The sequence below is a fragment of the Pongo pygmaeus genome, chromosome 13 (assembly GCF_028885625.2).
Source record: "Pongo pygmaeus isolate AG05252 chromosome 13, NHGRI_mPonPyg2-v2.0_pri, whole genome shotgun sequence".
NCBI lineage: Eukaryota > Metazoa > Chordata > Mammalia > Primates > Hominidae > Pongo > Pongo pygmaeus.
The window spans coordinates 52,116,759-52,142,713 of NC_072386.2; the positions used below are offsets into that span (position 1 = coordinate 52,116,759).

Below are 25,955 nucleotides of genomic sequence, written 5' to 3' on the forward strand. Positions count from 1 at the left end.
AAGTTTAAAAAACTAAAGTTTATAAAGTAAAAAATTACAGCAAGCTAAGGTTAATTTATTATTGAAGAAAGAAAAATTTGTAAGTAAATTTATTGTAGCCTAAGTGTACAGTGTTTATAAAGTCTACAGTGGTGTACAGGAATGTTCTGGGCCTTCATATTCACTCACCACTCATTCAGTGACACCCAGAGCAACTTCCAGTCCTGCAAGCTCCATTCATAGTAAGTGCCTTGTATGGGTGTATCATTTTTTTTAAATCTTTTATACCGTATTTTTACTGTAACTTTTCTGTGTTTAGATATGCAAATACTTATTGTGTTATAATTGCCTATAGTATTCAGTACAGTAACATGCTGTACAGGTATGTAGCCTAGTAGCAATATGTTATATTGTCTAGGTATGTAGCAGACTACAACATCTAGTTTGGTATAGACTCTTTGTTCACACAGTGACAAAATTGTCTAACAATGCATTTCTCAGAACATATCCTTGTCATTAGGCAATGTGTGACTGTACTTGGGAATTCACTGTGTTAGTATGTGGTTGACATTTTAAAGAATATTAATAAAAAGTGTAAACATTTAAATTGAAAAGAACATATCAGTAACTGGTCATATGTGACTAACTAGTCTACTTTGTCCACAATTCTCCTCACAGTTCACAGTGTTAAATATTAGTTCAAATCATTTAATTAACCTTAAAGGCAGGATGGCTTATTGTTAATAAGCCTTAATGGATCTGAGTGAGACTTTCTGGGCTGGTGCATTAGCACAAACTGGAAAATAAAGCCAAACAGCCTACTATTGCTAACCAAGCAAAATGGGAAGGGTCATTATTTTTGCTCTTCACTTTAGTCTTTTTAGAAATGAAAACTGATGGGAAACAATTGATTCTACATAAATTAGCCAACAGTAACAACTGTGTTTGACCGTGTCCCTATCAGTTCTCTAGTACAAAAAAAAAAGTCATACCTGCATTTTCAGTGTGTATTCTTTACTAAAATGGCAAGAGGAGTTGGAACAAGGCATTTTTAACCCTATAATTCTGAGATTCCCACCCTACTCTCAATTCAGACAAATATGCCTCAATAATTTAGCCAAAATTTCATATTCATTGTGTCAGTCCATTATCTCCTGTATGTATCAGTGAACTTAGAGTCAAATTCATTACCCAATCGTGACAGACTTTTTCATCTAGCAGAACTGAAACTGTATACCCATGAAACATCAACTTCCCTTTCCTCCTTCTCCCCAGACCCTAATAACCATCATTCTGCTTTCTGTTTCTATGAATTTGACTACTTCAGATATCACATATAAGTAGAATCATACAGTATTTGTCTTTTTGTGCTTGGTCTGTTTCACGTAGCATATGCCCTGAAGTTCTATCAGTGTTGTAGCATGTGACAGGATATTTTTCCTTTTTAAGACTGAATAACATTTCGTTGCGTGTATATACCACATTTTGTTAATCCATTCATCCGTCCATGGACATTTGAGTTGCTTCCACCTCTTGGCTGTTGTATATAGTGATGTTACGCACATGGGTGTGCAAATATCTTTTAGAGACCCTACTTTCAATTCTTTAGGATATATACCCAGAAGTGGGATTGCTGAATCATATGGTACTTCTATTTTTCAAATTTTTTAGGGACCTCCATACTCTTTTCCATAGTGGTTGCACCATTTTACAATCCCATCAACAGTGCACATGGGTTCCAATTTTTCCATATCCTTGCTAACACTTGTTATATTCAGGCTTTGTTTTTGAATGATAGCTGTCCTAATGGGTGTGGTTTTGGTTTGCATTTCTCTGATGATTAGTGATGTTGAGCATTTTTTCATATACTTATTGGCCATTTGTATATTACTTTTGGAGAAATGTTACTACCTTTGATATACTGTCACATCAGGAGATCTGCATAAAAGGTCAAAGCCCAAGAGGAAATCTTTAACTTTTGGGGGATATAATTTTAAATTATCTGTCAAGTTTGAATGTGGTTATTCCTTATAGTTAAAAGAGTTATAAGAATCTTACAAGTATGACATCTTAGTCAGAATGGGCCTTAAACACATCCAGTCCAATCTCCTGACCCAACAAGAATATAAGTGGATTTCATAGAGTAAATTTATATATATTTCAAACATAGAAATCATTTATAAAAAACATTAAGAGTTGGTATAAAAGGAATATACCTGTGAAACTGAACAACCAATACACTTGAATGTAAGAACTTGAAAAGAGATATGGAAAAATGGCTACCGAATGTCCCCCAAAATACATTATTGTCTCTATTGTCCTTTATTTAAAAAAAATTAGGACAGCTATATTTGCAGTCATCTTCTCCTGAAAATATAATTATGAATTTTTTTCTGTTCTTAGCACTTTCTAATTTTTCTTTTATTATCAAAAAATAGTAAGTACTATTTTTAAAATTGTTAATTTGTTACCAAGGAGATCAGTTTTCCCAAAGTGTGGTCCAGTCATCTGGATCAGAATTGTCTGGAGAGATATTTAAAATACAGATTCCTTGGCCAAGTCCCAGGCTTTCTGAATCAGGAGTCCTTGATGGTATGGCCCAAGAATTAGCATTTTTAACAAATAACCACGATGAGTCTCATGCATATTAATAAGGTTGACATTTCATTAGGAGGAAAATAAAAGTGTCCCCTGTGTACTTTGAATATGGTCTGGAATCTCTGTACTCAACCTGTTAATTTGTAAACAAGTCAGAAAGTGCATTGGATTCCTGGGAGATAGGGCCATGATCCCTTCTCCAGCAGATCTGAATTTTCTTGATTTCCTAATGAGAGAGCTGTCTAAGGATGTAAAAATTGTGCTGTGAAAACCAGATAAGACCAAATAGTGGAAGTGACCTTGGGTCATTCAATAGCAATTATGAGCAACTTAAACCTGACCACCTGGCCCCTGCTGATCACCTTCATATTGCCCTGCTAGCCCTAAGTTACCTTTAACCGTTTTTTTACGTGTAGGTGGAAATGTTAATGTCTGTCATACCAGGTTGTTTTTTTTTAAGTGCTAGAAACCAGGCACTGGCATTAATCTGTGCCTTTAGTGGTATATTGTGGATTAGTCACAAAGAACTTTGTGTCTAATGATTGGTACTGTTATGTAAATAATAACAGTAACTAGCATTTATTCTTTCCTTATGTACTAGATACTGCTCTAAGCATTTTACATTATTTAATTTTTATTCTCTCAACAATCACATGAGATAGATATTATCCCCATTTTACAGATGAGGAAATTGGGGCTTAGAGAAGCTCAAGGCTCACAGAGCTGGGAAGTGATGGAGTCAAAACGAACCCAGAATCCCCAAGTTTATCAACTTCACTATACTATCTCTTTCCACAAACTTATTTTCTTACCAACTAAATGTATATAATAATTTATGTCAGGCTGTCTTATTAACTACAATTTTTTTAACTCCTAAGGTATTTGTTTTTACTCAATCCTTCATGCATAAAATTACTTTGCTAAAGAAATGAAGGAAATCAGTATTTTCACATTTACTTGGAGAATAATATCTTGTGTATCTTAGGCAAAAATGAAAAAAATAATTTATCTAAAGGGTCATGTGAATTCTTGAAAATAAGCAGTGCTGTAGATCTTTCTGTGGCATACATCCATGGATGTAAAAGTAAGAGAGGGAAGAAGGAATCACATCACCCAGGTATGATGTTGAAGGCTATAAATGAATCAAAGAGTTAACATTTAACAACAGGATCGTATTTTAACACCATTTTCTTTCTTTCTTTCTTTCTTTTTCTTTTTTCTTTCTTTTTTGAAGGGGGTGAGGAGGGGAGGGACTGGGGATGAAGAGTAAGGGCGGGGGAAGAAGTCTCCATATTTTAACAACATTAATCCATCCACATCATTTAATATATAATACACCAAAGGCAGAATCTCCCTGTACCCTAGTCACTTTCTCAGGATGCCCATTGTAATGCGCTACAGGCTCTTATTGTCCTCCACAGTTTCCTAGGAGTTGATTGTCTTCTTACCTTATGCTGCCACTACGTGCTGCTTTCCATTAGAGGGGAATCTTCTTCTGTAGGACTTGGAAGGAAGCAAAGTGTCCCAACATCTCCCCTAACTGGACACCTCTCTAACTCCAAGCAAACGTATGGTTCTCAGAGGTTTTCTGAGGATTCCTATATGGTAAAGACAAAAATGTTTGCATGAATAGCAAGACTCCCTCCATATTTTTATCTTGACCAGTAAGTGAAAACATGGGTTTAAATCAGCTGTATGTGTGGATTAGAAAACAAAGTTGGCCATTGCCTATATATACTTCATCATTGAGTCCATGTTCTTCTATGATCAAGCAGATAAACAGTTTACTTGTTAGTATTTGTTAAAAAGCAGTGAGGGGTGGCCGGGTGTGGTGGCTCATGCCTGTAATCCCAGCATTTTGGGAGGCCGACGTGGGCGGATCACTTGAGGTCATGAGTTAAGACCAGCCTGGCCAACATGGTGAAACCCCGTCTCTACTAAAAATACAAAAATTAACCGGGCGTGGTAGTGCACGCCTGTAATCCCAGCTATTTGGGAGGCTGAGCCAGGATAATTGCTTGAACCCAGGAGGCAGAGGTTACAGTAAGCCGAGATCGCACCACTGTAATCCAGCCTAGGTCACAGAGCGAGACTCCCCATCTAAAGATAAAAAAAAAAAAAAGCAGTGAGGGGTTATCCAGCTCTGTAACTCAAATCTCTGGTGAAAGGGCTGTTTGACTGGAATGTGGTGAGCGTACTGGGCGTCTTCAAGACTCCCAATGGGGATTGAGTGCTTAGATACTCTAAAGATTATCTCAAAATATTCTGTTATTGCTCATACAGTTCCTTCTTGTGGTTGGAGTATTCAGAAGAAGAAATGTCTACTTACAACTTTATTTTCCTCTCTGAATCTACAGATTTTATAAAAAATAATGGGCATTTCTAAGTTTGCTCTTCATGAATGCGTTAATAACAATACCCCAAGCGAATGCTTCAAAAACCAATTTGTTTCAGATTATTATAACAACCATGTAAATTTAAGTATGATGTCTCAGGCAAAACTTGATTAAGGCAGACATGAAGTTGAATATATAAAATTAATGACAGATATTAAAATGTGTAAATGCAATTGATTTTTTTTTTCCAGTCTCACTCTGTCGCCCAGGCTGGAGTGCAGTGGCACAATCTGCAACCTCCGCCTCCTGGGTTCAAACGATTCTTGTGCCTCAGCCTCTGGAGTAGCTGGGATTACAGGCGCCTGCTACCATGCCTGGCTAATTTTTGTATTTTTAGTAGAGATGGGTTTCACCATATTGACCAGGCTGGTCTCAAGCTCCTGGCCTCAAGTGATCTGCCTGCCTCGGCCACCCAAAGTGCTGGGATTACAGGGGTGAGCCACCATGCCTGACCTAAATGCAATAGTTAACAATTTACAATACCATTAACCTTAACAAGGCAAGATTTTGCCCATGCCCATGTTATTCCCTGAAAATTTGGGCACCACTGGATGTCCAGTTAATCAGTAAAGATGATAGAGTCACAAGTTGAGAAATGATCCTTTAAGTGTAGTAAAAGTGGTATAAAAGAACCTCATTGACCGGGCGTGGTGGCTCGTGCCTGTAATCCCAGCATTTTGGGAGGTTGAGGTGGGCGGATCACGAGGTCAGGAGTTTGAGACCAGCCTGGCCAATATGGTGAAACCCCATCTCTACTAAAAATACAAAAATTAGCCAGGCATGGTGGTGCGTGCCTGTACTCCCAGCTACTCGGGAGGCTGAGGCAGGGGAATTGCTTGAACCTGGGAGACAGAGGTTGCAGTGAGCCGAGATCGCCCCACTGTACTCCAGCCTAAGTGACAGAGGGAGACTTTGTCTAAAAAAAAAAAGAGCCTCATTCAGTTTACGTTTGCATGAAATATGATACATAGTATTACTACATTCAGGCCATATGAGTAAATTATACATCCTCCAAAATTATATATATACATTTGTCTTTCATTTACTTATGACCATTTACTCAATGTTCTATTTTTAATGCGTTAGCATTTTCTTTGTTTCATTATTCCAGTTATTAATGATTGCATTTTCTGGAATCTCTTACTTCTTATTAAACTTGGGCAAATATAGAATACATTTGAAAAGAACAGAGCAAGAGAGAACTTCTGAAAGAAATTCCGTCCAATCAAGCAATCAAAGAACCATCCAGTGTGTCAATATTCAATAATCCCCCAAATGTCCCCCATTGTCTCCTGTCTCACAATGACATTGTCAGCTTCAAGAACAGGAAACCATCATCAGAAGCTTCTTCCTAGAGACTGCAACCCCATGCTTTCCTTCCAGCATTGCCCCATCCGCTCCAACTGGGTCCTCCTTCTTCATAGGTCCACCTTTTCTTTGCTCTTTGTCTTAGTTTTGATTCCCTGAGAAGCCAGATCCTAAGGCATTAGTATGTACACAAGTAACTTACTTGGGTAGTGATCTCAGGAAATATGGGCAAGGCAAGTGAGACAAAGAGGGAAGGCAATCAATAAAAAGGGCATGTTTTCAAGTGGGTTAGTACTGTGGATAATGGACTTAATCCCTCTGGAGAATTTTGGGTACCAGTGTAAAATTCATGCCTCTGAGTTATTCTAGTAGCAAAGTTATTCCTTTGCTACCAGAGTAGCAAAGGAGCTGAAGTATTTATACTCCAACTCCTATCAAACATTAGTTAAAGGCTGCACTTAAGTCATTACATCTCCTCAAACCTATGCTCACACATGGAGCTCCAGCCACCAGAGAAGGCCATTAAGCAAGATGGTCCAGCTGCTGGCACTTGGTAAGGCTCAGGAGACATGGGCAGGGCACCAACTGTATCTGCTACACTGCTATCTGTGATCCCAATCTAGTGCACTAAGACCCATGATTAAAAGCCAGGGATTACAAAATAGGAAAGAAGATCAAAGGCTCTGGAGTCAGACTGATTGGTTTCAAAACCTGATTTCTTAACCTTTCTAAGCTTCAAAATTCCATAGAGGATTGTTATGGGGATTGAATAATGTAATCCATGTAAAAGTATCCCGTATTGTGAGTAGCACATAGTACATATTCCCAAAAATGCTGGTTAATAATATTAACACCTGATCCCCTCATGGAGACATAAAACTGAACAGGACCTACTTTCTTCTCCGGCCAGATTGCCCAGCAGGGACCCAGCAATTCCAGTTTTGCTACTGGCATAGCATTTACACTGGTGTCAGTGAGCAGAACTGACTAAAGGACTGGGCCTCAGTTCAAGTAGTCATCAAAACATGGCCAGATGAAGCCCTGAATTATCATCAGTGCAGAGTGGGTTGCTTCAAGCTGCATGGGGCTCTACGGAGCCCAGAAGAGTAGATGGATCTCCTAAGGAAGGAATAGGTTCTAGAGCAAGCCCACCTGGTGGTCCAACTTAGCCTCTTTACACTATTTTCCTACCCAGTCACTCAGACAGTCTTTAATTTTTTTTAATGTTTATGAGAAAAAGGGAGAAAAGAACTGGTACTTATCCTTCTCAATATCAAGTTCTAACACAGCAATATAACTGCCCTTTCAATAAGCAAAGTATTTTTGGAATTCCTTAGTTCAAATGAAATTATGTGGTTCACATGCTCAAGGCATTTTTTTCCAAATGTTTTTCATTCCCAGTCAGTAGAGACCAGACTTTTGGAAAAACTCGAACTTTCATTAAAGCTCAGCCATGCAGGATATAACAGCTGGGTGGGTCCACTTTGATTTTGCTTTGTTGCTAACCATTTCCACTTAACTGACAGCAAGAACAGATTTTTGGAAGAGAATGCAAAGGGCATGGAGAGGCCCGTGACACCACATAAAAACTCTAGCAAAAGAAAACTTAGAGAAGAAAATTTACTGTATTTTCCAAACAGCAGAAAACACTAATTTTTCAATTTTTAATATAGTATCTGAAATAAATATATAGCAAATTTATTTCAGTACAATATGGTATTTTTCTAAATCACTGATCATGAAGACTACAGTTTAAATACCAAATTTTAAAAAACACTTAGCCGCTAATATTTATAGACCCCTAATAAAAATATTGCCTTCCCTTGGAAAACCAAACATCATATGTTCTCACTCATAAGTGGGAGATAAGCTATGGGGATGCAAAGGTGTAAGAATGACACAATGGACTTTGGGGACTCAGAGGAAGAGTGGGAAGGGGGTGAGAGATAAAAGACTACAAATTGGGTTCAGTGTGTACTGCTCAGGAGATGGATGCACCAAAGTCTCACAAATTACCACTAAAGAACTTACTCATGTAACCAAACACACCTGTTCCCCGAAAACCTATGGAAATCAAAAATTAAAAAATAAAAATATAGTAAAGTGCTTTGTACATATCAAAAAAATGTTGCCTTTCTTAATAAAAATAAACGGTTCTCCAAAGTGTTCACTGGAAGGAGAATCTCCACATGGGGAAGAATAGCTAGATCTTATATCCTGCTAATTTTATCTTGCCTTGGCCTGTGGGGGAGGGAGCTATTCCCCTCTTTACTATTGGTCTAAGAGCAGGCAGTGGACTGGTTTGATCCCGAGAACACTCCCTAATAAAATTCCTTCACCCCAATCTCTGTCCAGACTCTGCTTCACTGAAAACCCAATTTGTGGCAGTTACCCATGGCCAAAGTACATAGACCTTAACACTTTAACTCCCCAAGTCTAGACCCAGAAGAGTAAGAACAAGAAAAAGTCAAAGCAGCTTATTGACTGTGTGTGGAAGTGGCTTTGTTCAATTGATTGGTGGTGTTAATGATCACTCCTTTACAGGAGGAAGTTAGCCTCTCTCTTTTGAGGTTTCTACATGATAACCATATCGGAATATAACCCAATAGGTACAATATCCATAAAATTATGGGTTGTGGGGGCATTTTGTTATACACTATCTTAGAAATAGAGTCCAAATCAGTTAATAGAAAAGGGAGAGTGACAATATTATTGCATAGAAACGAAAGAAGTACTGATACATCTCACTTTGTAAAAAAAGAAACACATTTCAGAAAAAGTTAGCTATGAATCATATTTTTATATTAAATTTTATTTTAAAGTCAGTAATGAAACACACCATCTAAAGATTATTATGACATAGTTTTTGCAGAGAAAAGCTTACAAATTTACATTATTACCTTCCAATTTGTTATTTTGTGAAACTAAAAATGATAAAAATTTCTTTTCTGTTTTCTTCACAAAAAGTTTCCCACTCCTCAAAATTTATTTTTATCATTTAAAATGATAAATGATTAAAATTTTTTTATCATTTAAAAGTGGTACTCTATTTTAAATCACTGAGATGATTTAAAATAAAGTATTAAAAATCTAAAAACCACAGCAAGACACTTAACATAAAATTACATTAAACTCTAATTAGTTTCTTTTGGCCCAATATTTTTAGATAAAGAAATTACTTCAAGTTGCATATGCTATAATGTTCTTGAGATTAGCCAAACTTTTTCACAGTACTGGAACTTTGTTGTATTATTATTGCTCAAAATAAATTCATTGACAAAGAGTTATTATTATCTCCCTAACAGAATTTTATTTCTAAGGCTATGTTTTGATAATGGTTTTAACATTCATCCCGGATGAGTGGCTAAGAATCTGGAAATGAAAATTAGGAATGTACTTATCCTCTTCTGCCAAAGAGTGTTTTCTTTTTCCCCCAGATTAGTGGTCACAGAGTAACCATGGATTATGGTTACCAAATTGGTACCAAATTTGGATCTCGTATGGAGAACTCGGCCTTAGCTCGAACGCAGCAATTCATATTTAAATAAAATGAATATTTAGATGCTGTGCTCAAATTTAGGTAAGATTATATTGTAGTGATTCTGGGGGAAATCAGTCTTAAGATCACATCTATTTGGAGTGGAATGAGGAATTTCCTTTGGAGAATAATTAGTAGAACTATTATTGCAAAGCTACCTAAGCCCTCTTATGTGGTATAATCAGAGGCAATTGGCAAAAGAACATGAGTCAAGAATATCCCTCGGAGAGCCTGTACCTAGATCAAAAATACTGACGTACACTCTCTTACAAAGAGTTTCAGATGCATAAGACCTTTTTTTTTTTTTTTTTTTTTTTTTTTAAACAGGCTTCTAGGTAACAAGTCACTTCACTTCTCTGGGCCTCTTAAACTTCTCATATGAAAATAGACTAGGTGAACCTGGAGAGACATTTTCTGCCCAACGTGGAAGGTGAAAGTGAAGAAATTAGCTGTATTTCCTAACACTCAGGAGGTAGGTGCAGGGCCCATAGCTCCTCCAGCTCCTGTGGATCTTGTGCTTCAGCTTCTCTAACTCTTGGGTCAGAGGTGTGTTTAACTCCATGGTAAATGGCACCAGAGGTTTGGAGGTGGTGAGAGACCAATGCAGATTCCAGTCCATCCTCATGGATTCCAGTTTGTCCTCGCTTCCTGCTCTCTTACCTCCTAACCACTGGTCCTTTGAACTTCAGCTCCAGCACTAGACACAGAAACAACAGCCTCCCCTAGAGAGTATAACCAGCTCCCGCAATTGCATACAGTCAAGTCTCTACAGTAAAAATAAATCCGTTTTGTCAATTTATCTTTGTAGTTCTACTTCTATGAACAAATCTTGACTGATTACATTTGGGTTGTTATGTTTTTAACAAAAAGTGCTACTGTGCATATTCATGTTCATATTTTCTGGTGCACTTGTGCAAGAATTCCTTTACAATATATACCTGAGCTTACATATTGCTGGATTGTAGAATGTACAGTACTTAACTTTGTAAGATAATGCCAAATTGTATTTCAGGGTGGTTGTGCCAATTTATGTTCACACCAGCATTGTTTAAGAGTTCCCGTTGATCTGTCTTTGGGAAAAATTAATATAGTAATATTTCTTTTTAAATGTTTTTTAGAGACAGGGTCTCACTATGTTGCTCAGGTTAGAGTCAAACTCCTGGGCTCAAGTGATTCTCCTACTTCAGCCTTCTAGGTAACTGGGACTACAGACATCCACCACGGCACCCAGCCGTAATACTTAACTTTAGTTCATCAGAAGAGTGTAATATGTTTACTCATTATAATCTTAATTTACATTTATATGATCACTGTGAAGTAGAGAATCTTTTCATGTATTTTTTCTTCATTCATATTTCCTCTTTTGCAAAATGACTATTCATGCCTCCCTTTTTTGTGGCATTGCTTGTCATTTAATTATTGATAAATAGAAAGAGTTCTTCATGCATTCTGGAAACAAATCCTTTAGTGTTATATGCAGTGGTGTGTTGGAGTTGGCTTGTATAGTCTCGTCAGAGAGATTTTGTGTATCTCTTCCTAACTTCATGTTTAGCAACATCATGTTGGTGGCTTGAAATAAACTTTTCCACCTTGAAAATAATCAAACCCAACAAATCATGGCTTTTTTTCCTCTCTGCAAAGCTAGGTTTTTAAAACATGTATGGGCGTACCACTAGTTATATATAGCAAATATCTACTACTGGCTTGTCGCTTGTCTACATATTCTTGTTTGGAGTATTTTGAAAAACAGAAAGTCAAATTTGTTAATCTCTTCAGTTTTAGATAAGTTTTTTGGGTTGTTTTGTGTTTTCAGTTTCAGACAAGGCTCTTTTTTTTTTTTTTTTTTTTTTATGTGTTTTCTCTACCCCAGGAAACTAAAGACATTATCCTATAGATGTTTAAAATATCAGCTTTCACATCCAAGTCTTGGATGCACCTAGAATTGACTTACGTATTATGTTGGGTAGGAATCCAATTTCATTTTTCCCCATATTCTCCCAGCACCATTTATTGACTAATTCTCCCTTTCTTGATTATATACATTACCACCTCTGTTATATATGATGTCCAAATATGTGTGGCTCTGTTTCCCAAATCTCTACTATTCCATTAACCCATTTGTGTATTGCAGCATTAATACCACTCTCTTAATTAACTTTGTAATCAAAGTCCTCAAATAGGATAAAGCATACCTCCTACCTTATTCTTCTCCAAAAGAGTCTTTGTTATATTTTTGACCTTTGTTCATCCATATGAATTTTAGAATCAGCTTCTTAGTTTCTTGGGAAAAAACAGTGTGATTTGGCATCAAATTACACTGAATCTGTAGGTCAAATTGGGAAAAACTGGTAACTTCACAATAGAAAGTCTTCGTTTTCGTTTTGAATGTCTTCTTTTATTTATTTCTATAGTAGATCTTCTTTGATGTTTATCAAATAGAGTTTTAGAATTTATTCCATATAGGTCTCCTATAACTTCATTAGATGTAATTTATACTTTTTTGTTGTTATGGTGTATTAGTCTTTTCTCATGCTGCTAATAAAGACATACCAGAGACTGGGTAATTGATAAAGAACAAGACGTTTAATGGACTCACAGTTCCACGTGGCTGGGGAGGCCTCACAATCATGGCAGAAGGCAAAGGAGGAGCAAAGTCATATCTTACATGGCAGCAGGTAAGGAAAGCTTGTGTAGAGGAATTCCCCTTTATAAAACCATCAGATCTCGTGATATTTACTCTCATAAGAACAACACAGAAAAGACCCACCCCCGTGATTCAATTACCTCCCACTGAGTCCCTCCCAAGACATGTGGAAATGATGGGAGTTACAGTTCAAGATGAGATTTGGGTGGGGACGCAGCCAAACCATATCATATGGTAAACTGCTTTTTTATTTTTTAAATTTTCTGTTTGTTGCCAATGCTTAGAAATATATTTGGTTGTGTGTATTGGTCTTCTATTCAGCCATGTTGGTTAGCTCTGTTATTGTTAAATTATTATTTATTTTTGAGACAGAGTTTTGCTCTTGTTGCTCAGGCTGGAAGTGCAATGGCATGATCTTGGCTCACCGCAACCCCTGCCTCCCGGGTTCAAGCGATTCTTCTGTCTCAGCCTCCTGAGTAGCTGGAATTACAGGCGAGTGCTGCCACGCCTGGCTAATTTTGTATTTTTAGTAGAGATGGGGTTTCTCCATGTTGATCAGGTTGGTCTCGAACTCCTGACTTCAGGTGATCTGCCCTCCTCGACCTCCCAAAGTGCGGGGATTACAGGTGTGAGCCACTGCACCCGGCCAGCTCTGTTATTATTACCAAGAATTTGCCTGTAGATTTTGTGGGACTTTCTGTTTAGAGAATTATATCTTTATGAATGAAGTATATTCCAATACTCCTACCTTTTATTGCTGTTCCCAATCTTTGTACTTCATTGCTTCTTTTTCTTGTCTTAATGCACTTAGAAAATCCACTATAATGTTTAGTAGAAGTAAATAGGACTTCTAAGTCTTGTTCCTGATTTTAATAAGTCTGCTTCTCATTATCTGCTGCATCTTTTGAGATTATCATATTTTTCCCCTGTAATCTGTTAATGCGGTAAATTTTATATATATATATATATATATTTTTTTTTTTTTTTTGAGTTGGTGTTTCGCTCTTGCTGCCTAGGCTAGAGTGCAATGGTGCGATCTCAGCTCGCTGCAAACTCTGCCTCCTGGATTCAAGCGATTCTCCTGCCTCAGCCTCCCGAGTAGCTGGGATTACAGGCGTGTGCCACCACATCTGGCTAATTTTTGTATTTTTAGCAGAGAAAGGGTTTCACCATGTTGGTCAGGCTGGTCTCAAACTCCTGACCTCAGTTGATTTACCTGCCTTGGCCTCCCAAAGTGCTGGGATTTCAGGCATGAGCCACTGTGCCTGGCCAGTGAATTATATTTTTATATTTTCTTTTCTTTATTATTATTATTATTATTATTTTGAGACAGGGTCTTGCTCTGTTGCCCAGTCTGGAGGGCACTGCCATCTTGGTTCACTGTAACCTTCACCTTCCAGGCTCAAGCGATTCCCTCACCTCAGCCTCCCAAGTAGCTGGGACTACAGGCATGTGCTACCACGCCTGGCTAATTTTTGTATTTTTTTTGGTAGAGACAGGGTTTTACCATGTTGCCCCGGTTGGTCTCTAACTCTTGGGCTCAAGTAATTCACCCACCTTGGCCTCTCAAGTCACTGGGGCTACAGGTGTGAGCCACCGCGCCTAGCCATATTTTTTATTTCCTAACGTTTAACTGCGCTAGCATTTCTGGTTAAACTCAACTTGTTTATGATTTATTATCTATTTGAAATAAACTCCTGAGCTTGTTTCATTAGTATTTAATTTGAATTTGTAGCTATGTTTATGAGTGAGATTGGTCCAAAAGGTTTCTTTATTGTCCTGTCCTTATTTGGTTTTGCTATCAAGGTCACATTAATATCATTGAGTGAATTGTGTCATAGTCCCTCTTTTTCTGTTTTATAGGACATTTTTAAAGATTGGAATGATCTCGTTCTTGAAACCTTGGTGTAACTAATTTGTAAACATATCTGAACTAAATATTTTCTTTGTGGGAAGATTTTAAAATATTGATTGCATTTCTTTGGTAGATATAAAACAATTCAGGTTCTCTGTTTTTGAGTAAGTTTTGGTAAATTATAGTTTTCTAGGAATTTGCCCATTTCACCTAAGTTTTTGAATATGTGGCCTAAATTGATTCAGAGTAGCTCATCTAAAAAAATCTTTGCCTTGTCTGTGATTAGGTCCCTTTTTATTCTAATATTGCTTATTTGTGCCTTCTTTTTTTTTCCTTGCTCAATCTCAGCAGAGATTGTTCTGTTTATAAAACTTTTAATTTTGTGGATTCTTTTTTTGTAGCTTTGTTTACTTTTTTCTGAACCTCTGTTTTCATCTCTGTTATCTACTTCCTCCTACTTTGATTGTTTTTCTATTTTTCCTCCTAATTTCTTGAGTTAAACACAAAGCTCATTAATTTTTAACCTTTCTTCTTGTCTAAAACAAGCTTTCAAATTAATAAATTGTCCTTAGAGAATGACTTTGACTGTTTTACAGAACATGGTAGGTGATATTTTCATTATCATTCAGCTTTTAGTATTTTTACATTTCTTCCATAATTTTTTCTTTGACACATGAATTACCTACAAGTGTGTTTCCACATTTTTCAATATATAAGAACTTTTACAGATTTATCTTTTGTTATTGCCTCTAACTTAATTACTTTGCGCACAGAGAATGAGGACTGTGTTATAATTTCGTGAGACTTGCCATATGGTCTAATAAATGGACAATTTTTGTAATTGCACTATGATATTTAAGAAAAATAAGTGCATTTTCCAACTGTTAGATGCAGAATTTTTATCTGTCTATTTGATTGTGTTATTAATTGTGTTGTTCAGATCTTCCATATTTTTAATATCTTTGCTTTGGATGGTCTGTTGGTAATTGAGAGAGATATATTGAAAGTTCTCATTGGCAATTTCTCTTTGTAGTTCAGTAAATATTTGCTTTATATATTTGAAACAATTTTTCTAGGTGTAAAGCTTTGAAGTTATTATATCACTGACAATTTGAACCTTTATAAAAATCAAGTAGTGGTCCCTCTCTAATGATACCTATTTTCTTAAAGTCTATTTTGTGTGATTTTTAATATACAGCTCAGTTTTTTTGGTTACTGTTTTCCTGTTACATCTTTCAACCATTTTGTGTCTTAAGTTTTAGGTTTTTGTTTTGAAAGCATGTAGTTAGGGTTTTTTGTTTGTTTGTTCCCCAATCTGTCTTTCACTATAAAGTTTAGATTTATATTTATTATAATTATTAATATATCTAGACATTTTCTACCACCCCACTTTTAATTTTTATTTGTCCAACTTTTATTTTGCTTTCCCCCTCTTCCTTTATTGCTCTCTTCTCAGTTGATTGGGGTTGGGCTTTTGTTTGTAAGTTTGTTTTCTTTTTCCATTTTTCTCTCTTCTATTTTAGGAGTTATTGGAGTTTTTGTTATCTGAAAATTGACTATAATGACTTAGAAAAATTGCACCGAATATTCTGTATCTGAATAAAAACTCTACTGCAATGAATTTACATTCATGTGCTAGCAAAGACATTGAAATTGCATGTAAGTCCAAATGAAAAGATTTAGAGACCATTGCAGTCATAGCTGTTCTCTAATAAGCTCACATCTTGTGCTCCCATTACTTAAATAGGCATGGATTGTCACTATTACTGTATTTTCCACATTATTAAAGTGAAAAAGCTTATTAAAGGACAGAAAATGCCCTAGAGAAAATAAGTGAACGTAAAATATTCACTGCGTGGACACCAGACATTTAGTGTTGTGCTCACTCCTTTACCAGCTCACTCTTGCCTAATATAATGCAATTATTTCTCATCAAATGAAAGCACACTGGCTTTCCCTGACCCAAAATAAGGTCCAGAGTTCCTTTATCCATCTTTATGTGATCTTCATTTCTCTTTTAGTTTAGTCACATTCACCCTTCAATAGATACCCTGTAACTGAAATAGTGGGATATAGAGTTAATTCTTTTAGCACGTAAACATGCAATGAAATATTACACAGCAGTGAAAATGGAGTACTACATGTAACAATATTGATATATCTTACAAACATAATGTTAAGTAAAAAAGATAATTTGTAGGATAATATATACAGTACAATTCCATTTACATAAGTCTGAAAGCACACCAGCGCAGAAGTGGGTCATGTAATTAATATAGCCTGTGTTCTGTTTGGCAAGCAAGGCACCTTGGTTTAGAGTTGTGTCCAACCCAAAGAAGAGGAGCTTTTTTTCTAATTTGCACAGAGGCTCTGGATGGGCTACCTATGACTCTGGGTATATGTAAAGGTATTGGTAATATTCTAATTCTTATATTTGGTGATGGGGTCATGGTTTTTATTTTGTAATGTTGTTACCTCAAACCTACTAGTTTGCTTCCCTAGAGTCAGTTGTTGTTGACAGTTGCTTGTATATCCATCCAAAGATACCCAGTGCTTTGGAAGCATAGACAAATGTATGTTTGTGCTTTTGTACAAAACACAGTAGAAGCATTCTATGACATTGTATTGGATCTTTTTTTTTTCTACTTAATGCTATGTCTTAGAATTGTTCTATGGTCGCAAATACAGATATACCTCATTTCTAAAATGACTATGCAGCATTCCATCTCTATTATGTGCCATAATTTATTTAACTTGTCTTCTATTAATGAGACATTTCAGTTGTTTCCCATCTTTTGCTTTTATGAACAATGCTGCAATGAGCATTCCATTATGGGTATTTTTGCCCACACCTGTGATTATATCCATAGGATAAATTCCTAGGAGTGAAAACGCTGGGCCAAACAGAATGTATTTTGATATTTAGTGCCAGATTAAGTTTTTAAAAGCCATAACACCAATTTATTCCCTTGTTAATACAGGGAGTGCTCATTTCTCTCACAGAAATATCATACTTTGTTGTTATTGTTCATTTGATAAGTTAAAAAGATAATCAATGACTGTGTTTATTTTCTATTAAGAAAAGAAGATTGATCATAAAAGTTATTTTAAAAATCTTCAGGGGTTCAAAGGAGGTAGAAACATCTGTTTGGGAATGAGGGGCAGGGAATTTCTCAGAGGAGGTAGCTTTTAAGCAGGCCCTGTAATAATATGTAGAACTATCACAGTTGAGATGGAGGCAGGTGGCAGAGTGTTCAAGGCGGAGGGTGTGGTATGTAAGGGCACAGAGGGTGGGAAATTGTTTTACAAGTAACCTAGTTTGTCTAAAGCAGAGTGAGCACATCCTGAGTAGTGACAAGAAATGTACTAGGAATCAAAGTCTACCTAGTAGGCAGCAAGGAATCACTTAAGTAGGGGCTTCTAGCCTTGATTGCCCATTACAACTACTGGGAGGTTAAAAAATATATATTGATATTAAGTCCCTCCCCAGATAGATTATATTAGAGTCTCCAGTAGGAGCTTTCTCCCCAGGGGACATTATTTTGTAGCCAGGGCTGAGAATCACTGCATTAAGGACAAATGGACTAGGGAGTAAAAAGCTCAAAAGTGGGCTTGCAGAAGATTTAGAGTTGTAGATCACATGCTGTTTACCTCTAAATTTATTTCATAATTTGAAATATGGGAAAAAGATAATTACTTAGTTCAAAATTTAATTTAGATAAATTTCCACTATAGCTTAAAATGGTAACTATTCTAGGTCTTAGAATAATTAATTTTGGCTGGGCATGGTGGCTCACTCCTGTAATCCCAGCACCCTGGGAGGCCAAGGTGGGTGGATCACTTGAGGTCAGGAGTTTGAGACCAGCCTGCCCAACATGGTGAAACCCCGTCTCTACTAAAAATACGAAAATTAGCTGGGCGTGATGGCAGGCACCTGTAATCCCAGCTACGCGGAAGGCTGAGGCAGGAGTATCGTTTGAACCAGGGAGGTGGAGTTTGCAGTGAGCTGAGATCGTGCCACTTCAGCCTGGGCGACAGAGCGAGACTCCATCTCAAATAATAATAATAATAATAATAATAATAATAATAATAATAATGATGTATTTTTTTCTTTCAGGGGATACGATCATTTACCAGGTGGGTGTAATTCACATCAGTGATTTGAGGCAGAGGCCGCCTGACTGCCCCAGAATTCTCCTAGAATGAGATGGTTCTCAGAACTTGGTGAAGCGTCGCCTTGACACTAGGGGGAGCCATGGACTGTGATTAGGTGAAAAACTGCCGCTCCAAAGAAACAGAGGTAGAATTTGAAGAGGGGAGGAGACTTGGAAAGTGTATGCTCTGGTCCCTCATTTCCGTTTTACTTGTTAATTTCTCTTTTGTGTGTGCAAACTTTTCTTCTTCTCTTCTCTTTTCTTGTCTTGTCTTTTCCTTTTTTTTTTTTTTTTTTCGGAGTTTAGCTTTTGTTGCCCGGGCTGGAGTGCAATGGCGCCATGTCGGCTCACTGCAACCTCCGCCTCCCGGGTTCACGCGATTCTTCTGCCTCAGCCTCCCGAGTAACTGGAATTACAGACGCCTGCCACCCCGCCTGGCTATTTTGTATCTTTAGTAGAGATGGGGTTTCACCATGTTTGTCTTGCACTCCTGACCTCAGATGATCAGCCCGCCTCGGCTTCCCAAAGTGCTAGGATTATAAGCTAGCATTTTGAGCAACTGGGCCCGGCCATTTTCTACTTTTCAAATAAGTTACATATTTATATAGTTCTCAGTTTACAAAGTAAAAATGCTGTACAGTCTGTGCAGTGGATATTCTCTCTGTATGCCTTCAGATCTACTCTCCACTCTGCCTTGAGCCCCAAGAGGCTCATCCCTAAGGCTGTCCAGATATCCAAGTGCAGAAGGAGAATGTGGTGAGGCTCTTTATTCCCCCAGCGTCTTCCCTGCTGGGGTATGGATGAACAGTGGCTGACTTCATCTGGGAAAGGGCTATGGCTTCTGTCCCGTAGCCCCTTTTATACCTATAGCTCTCTCTCTCTGGATTCAAGTAACCACTTACTCCCCTTCTTCATCCTTAGGACTTAGCTATGATAATGATTCCCCTCTGTAGGTTGCCCATTGGAAAGTGTCAGCATCCTTTGTTGGGTGCCTCAGCACTGTCCACAACTTTGTAAATAATTCTGTCACTCAACTCCTCGATGACGCCTTTTGAATATGCCGTATATTTCCTGCTGAGATCCTAAGTGGTACGTACATTCTCCTTCCTCACTTCTCTGTCCCACGCCAATTCAGTTCTCCTCCTGAAGCAAACAATTTTAGAACTTTCCTGTATTTATGCAATATGAGCATAAAGGAATCTATCTATTCCTTTTATCCTTTCTTACGCAAATTGTAGTATATTATATGTCCTGTTCTGCACTGTAGTTGTTTTTTATCCCACATAATAGTATATCCTAGAGATCATTCTATAGCAGTATGTAGGGGTCTTTCTTATTACCTTTTTTTTTCAGGTTTAGAGCAGAAATTTAATAGGTGAAAGAATGAGAATAGCTCTCTGCTACAGAGAGGGATCCTGGAAAGATAGGTTGCCAATTCACAGTCTGGATACAGAGGCTTTTATAAGAAACTGATAGGGGGCTGGGCATATCATTTGCATAAGGTGTGCATTTCTGGTAATTCCACCCCATCCTCCTAGTGTGGATGTGGGCTCTTAGCTTGAATTACTCCATGTTGCTTTGTTTCCCTTACTGCACATGTGTCAGGGGACAGAATTTTCCATTGCAGGTATGTCTGAACAAGTCTCCTGTATAGTCTTTCTTATCTATGCAGCTGAGGGGATGTCTTAGGGAAGCCCCCTTATCTCTTGAGCAACTTCCCTTATCTGTGCCTGCAACTTGATTTTTTCAGGCTGTTCTTTTGTTTGAAATAATTTAATCTTATTACTTTTTATGGCCGCATTATATTCCATTTTATAGGTGCACAATTTTTAGCCAGCCTCCTATCAACAGACATTTAGGTTGTTTCCAGTCGCTTACTTTTACAAATGTTGCTTTAAGGAATAAACTTGTATATAGGTTATTTCTCCTTATTTTATGTATGAGGAAAATGAAACAGAAAGAGATTAAGTTGTCTAAAGTCAGTCATTGGCAGAGTCTATGTCATTAGTAACACTACTAACACTCAGTTAGTAGAGTGAGACTTGAGTGACCTGTATAGTCTTCATTATGAGACAGGAGTGATCTGAATCTTGCTGAGGGACCCCCACAAAATTTACTGCACATTTCCACTCTTCTTAAATTTTTCACCCTTACACATTTATTTCCTAGCATCATGGTTAAAAGCATGGATTGTATAGCCACAATGCTAGGTTGTATTTTCCACTCCATTACTTATTAGCTGTTGACATTAGACAAGTCACAACCTTTCAGTGCGTCACTTTCCTCATATATAAAATAGTTCCTCATGGTGTTGCTAAGGGCACTAAGTGCCTGCCACATGTTAAGGGCCATATAAGCACTGACTCTTATTAGTAGTGCTCTTATCATTCTTTTGGCTTGTGGCTGTGCCCCATTATTAACATTAAAACGCAGCCTGAGAACTATCTCCTATTTCATCAGTAGTTTACCTTTTATGTAAGTGAGATCATCAGACCACTTCTTGATAGGAAATTAGGGCAGATAATTAGGGATATGTGATATCCCTTGATATGTGAAATGGGGCCTAAATGAAAGGGAGTTTCTGAAGATAACTTTACCCACTTCACAGTTTCATTCTGATATTCCTGTTCACAGGTACTTAAAACAGTGAGACCCACAAATAATTTCTGAACTGGATTCACTGTCCATAACCCCTCCACCATTCACCATCCTTTACCAACAAAACCAAACCCCATTTTCCTCTCACAAGCCCACATCACATTCAGGTGAAAATTAACACATCTCAGAATTATCCTTGACTAATCTCTTCCACATCATCCACATCAAATTTGTTATCAAGCCCTGTAAATTATTCATTGTTAATAGTTTTCAACTTCATTCCCATCCGTTTTTCTCTGTCTCCTTTGAGATTGCCTTCAATCAGACTCATATTTCTGTGGGCCATTGCAGAACTTTGGTTAGTCTTTTCCCACTCTCTCTCCCTCCCCTCCCTCTCTTCCTCTCTTTGCTCTGCAAATATGTATTGAGTGGCTATTATTTATCAGGCCTTGAACTGGCACAGGGATGCAAAAGTGAATAAGACAGAGGGATCCTAAAGCCAACTGCAACCTTAACGTAATCCTAATCCTCAATTCATGAAATTTTTACTCCAAAGAGAAGCAGGTATTAAACATACAGTTATACAAATAATTGGTTCAGGATAACAGGAATCTCTGTTTTCTGCTATAGTCTCTCCCTGAAACAAAGAGATTATTAGCTCAGGCTTTATGTCTGGGTGGTGAGGGCTTCCTAGTCTCAGAAATGCATCACAACCTTTGCTTTAGAAAGTCTCTGTGATGGTAAGAACTGGAGTTTGGAGGGGAAGAGGAAAGGAAGTGGCCTGACCCTAACGAAAAGGAGAATGACTGAGACTGTCCTGGATAGGGAATTGGGGGAACAGGTTTGCGGTAGGTTCTATAAGGCTTTGGGATGTTATCACACTTTTGCATAGTTTTCCAAAGACTATGACACTTGCAGTGGGAGAGGCATAGGTAGATGTCTGTGGTGGCCTGGCCTGAGTGCTCTGGCCCCCAAAGCAGTAGCAAGAATTCCTTGTGGAGGACCTGTGGTCAAAAGAGAGAACTCTGTGGGAGCATCTCTGCGGTCTGCCAAGGGCAGTAGGGCCTACCAAATTCCAAAGGACCAGCCCAGTGACCTGAGGGACCAAAGACCAGGCCCTCCTCCCTTTTCATGGGGTTGTGTAAGCCCTAGAGCCCTAGTTGGCCTGCCACTGGGTGAGTGTGGTGGGGGGTAATAATTGCAGTTACCTCTGTCTAAGACAATAAAAAATGGTGGCTCCACATGAACCTTATTCTATAAGCTATTTCTATATGGCTAGTTAATTTCTATTCTTTTTCTTAAAAATAAACCAAAAAGGAGTTTTTTTAAAGTCACAAATTAGTTGTGTTATCATGTACATCACAAATCCCCTCTGGGACTCTGTTTCCTTACTTGTGAAATGTGGGGGATGATGTTGGATTTCTGTTCCAGCTCTACTATCCCAAGGTTTTATGTTGTCTCATCCAGAGAACAGAATAGTTAATACAATGACTTGAGAGTTTCTTTCTTTGCTTTAATCATGTTGATTACACTCCCAGCAAAGAAAATGAAAGCTGATCAGATCTATCTGCATCACCAAGTATCAGAGTTTGTATAATTCATGCTAATTTCTGTAAACTCTCCCTGTAGATGAAACATGCAGTTAGCAGTAAAGTTGAAGCAAGAAATCCTATATCAAGAGCACATGAGCTGTCTTTGTTTGAGGCAGATCATGTGAAATTGATACCGAGATGACTTTCTCACCTGTGACTGGTGACATTGGAAAGAGGGGGAAGGAAATTTTTTGACTTAAGAGACTCTTTATGCTAAATGAACAGGAAAACTCTCCTTCCTCCCTTTAGTAACATGAATCTTACTTGCCACCAGGCCCTTCCAGATGGGGAGTGAACAAGGCTTCATTGGCAAATAGCCAGCTTCTCCATGGACCTAAGGGGGTTGTTAGAGAATATGCTTTATTGAATGTGACATTTAATTACAGAAGTAGGTATTTTGAGGGAGGAGGGTGAGTAGGAGGAATCAATGTAATTTTTCAACAGGAGAAATAGATTGCTGGATGAGACAGTCAAGTGTATTAGAGGTATGGACTCTGGAGGCAGACTGCTGGGCTCTTAGCCTGGCTTTGCTACTTACAAGCTCTGTGACTGGGCAAATTACTCTCTGTGCCTTATATGTAAACTGGGGGCAATAATGGTATCTAGCTCATAGGAGGATTATGTTATAAGATTAAATAAGTTAGTATTTATAAAGCACATAGAATAGTGCCTGACACATGGTAAGAACTTTATAAAAGGTGTTTGTTGTTGTTGCTGTTATTTTTACATGCCAAGGCACACACATTGACTCAAACTTTGATATTTAAATCAAACTTCAGAACTCAGCTTTAAAGCAGTTCCATACCATATGGTAATAAATTCATCTGCCCATTATGTGGTTATCAGAGTTAATTAGATCACTGCAGATTTCTTCTGAGAACCAGTGAAGAGGTTAAGAAAGAGGAGCTATGTAAGAAGGAAGATGTTGTGGACAGCCAGAAGAAATGTCTTATAACTGGTATTGTAAGTAATAAATTTTCCAGCCAATCTTTTTCAAAAAAGTGATACTGAATTACTTGATAAATCATATTCTGGGGTTTCTCTAACTTCCCCAGGTGGATTGGTGTAGGTGTGTGTCCACCAGTATCAAATGCTTTCAGCTTTCCTCCAAGATGTAGAAACATCAAACAAGTACATCAAAACTTTTCAACCTATTTTTCAAAATCTAGTCATGTGAGATTATGAAGTATGAACTCTCATTCATTTAAAGTAATTATCAATTTTTACATATATCCTTAATTTTTATTTTGACATGTAAGATTTCTGGATTTTTTTACTTGTCTTGTTCCACTGGTCCACAGAGTATAAGAGTATAGCTTGCATTTGGTTCACCTGGTGAATATATGAACACAGTTTTTCATGTGCTGATTTCCTCTATGATTTGAAAAAGTATAGCAAGATTATTTGTAAGATTGTGCCTAGTTGGTGACATTTGGAGGGATCCTTCTTTTTTGAACTCTCTTATGCTTTCTAAATTTTTCAAAAATGAACATGCATTTTAAACAATTGAAATCTGAAAAAAATTAATGTTTGCTATTTGGCTTATATTCTTTTTCTTTTTCTTTTGGTTTGTTTATTTTGGCTTACTTTCTTTAAAAAGGAAAATAAATTAACTAGCTTGACTGCCTTCCAGAAATAACCCGGGGAATAAATACATGAAGTCAGTATTTTTTCATTGCCTTAAAAAGAAGAAATTTTGCAATTACCCAATTCTGTTTTTTTGTCCCCCCCACACAGGGTTTCACTCTGTTCCCCAGGCTGGAGTATAGTAGTGTGATCATGGCTCACTGCAGCCTCAACCACCCAGGCTCAAGCAATCTTCCCGCCTCAGCCTCCTGAGTAGCAGGGACTACAGGTGTGACCACCATGCCGGCTAATTTTTATCTTTTTAGAGATGAGGGTTTGTGTTGTCCAGGGTAGTCTTGAACCCTTGGGCTCAAGTGATCCTCCTGCCTCGGCCTCCCAAAGTTCTGGGATTAGAAGCATGAGTCACCATTCCTGGCCCCAAATCTTGAGTCTAGCATAGGTCCTTGGGTGGTCATCAGTGTTAAATTTCATGATGTGTCAGAAAGACCTTATCTCTATTCTTTTCGAAAATGATTCCACATCACTCTGAACAAGTCTGGTCCTAGATAAGTAGACAATCTCTTAGATGAAAAGATCCGAGATACTAGGCCCAAAGTGCTGTCAAACAGCTTCCCAGCTGTTTGCTATACTGGACCTGAGGCTATGGAGATCTGGGGTTAAATTTTTCAAAGAGAAAAATGGAAATTTGGAAATTTGGATATCTTACCATACTCTGTTTTCTCTATGTGTGAATGTATTTAATTTAGGCTTTGCTTTTTCTCTCTGTGTGAATATATTTAATTTATGTTTTGTTTTGAATGACATTTCATCCTGAAGTCACGTGATAACATGCAGTATTCGAGATTCTCAGTTCCCCTTACTGCAAAACCACAGTTGCATCTTCAGAAACTGACCTAAATGAGAACAAGGTGATTTAAGAAGACAAAACCTGGATTGAGGTTTTGCAAGATATTAGCAAGTTTCTCAGAGGAATCTCTTTTACGGTCCCAGAGTGAAATTCTGGATATTTTAGCCAAGAATTATTGACCCCTTGCACTTCCTTGTTTTACCAAGGCCCTTGACAGCTGAAAACTCCCTGCAAATCCAGTACCTACTACATTTCACACAGCATCCCACAGTCCCAGAGAGGTGCAAGTGGCTAAGTCTTGATCCCAACTCCTGGAAGCTTACAGTCTTGTCAGAGAGACAGTTACATGGAAACAACTGAGGAATTCTTGAAAAGCAGATCAGGGCTGGGCACTGTGGCTCACGCCTATAGTCCCAGCACTTTGGGAGGCTGAGGCAGAAGGATTGCTTGAGTCCAGGAGTTCGAGGCCAGCCTGGGCAATACAGTGAGACCTTGTCTCAAAAAAAGAAAAAAAGAAAAGCAATCAAATCAGCCCCATTTAAAAGATTGTATCAAGATTGCCTATCCATTTGGGTTTCCAAATTCAGCCTAAAACAAAAACTGTATCACTCTACCCACAATACTGTTGATACCAAATGTATTTTGTTTTTCTACACCAACAACCAGTTCTCCAACTCTCCAGACACCAGCTGGAAATCCTTCAATTCAATTCACTCACTTCTGACACTGTCTACCTGGGATCAGCATCTGACCCCACAGGTTAAGGGCTCTGTTCCACAAGACTTCTCCCACTTCAGATGTCAGTCACAAATGGTGAGTCCCAGGTTACTCACGCTTCTGTCAAACTTGGCTACAAATT

The 25,955-nt window shown here is 37.8% G+C and overlaps 1 protein-coding gene across 4 annotated transcripts in view; it reads left to right on the forward strand.

Moving 5' to 3' along the window:
- Nucleotides 1-25,955, forward strand: part of PLGRKT (plasminogen receptor with a C-terminal lysine) — a 280,885-nt gene that overhangs the window by 11,072 nt on the left and 243,858 nt on the right. The window contains exons 2-4 of one of the 4 annotated variants that reach the window (XM_063649548.1): nucleotides 10,147-10,291; nucleotides 12,340-12,494; nucleotides 18,436-18,455. The exons of 2 other annotated variants lie outside the window; for them this stretch is intronic. The gene's annotated coding sequence lies outside the window, so the exon portion shown is untranslated. The remainder of the gene's footprint in view (nucleotides 1-10,146; nucleotides 10,292-12,339; nucleotides 12,495-18,435; nucleotides 18,456-25,955) is intronic. One more of the 4 variants, XM_063649550.1, reaches the window with a different exon arrangement.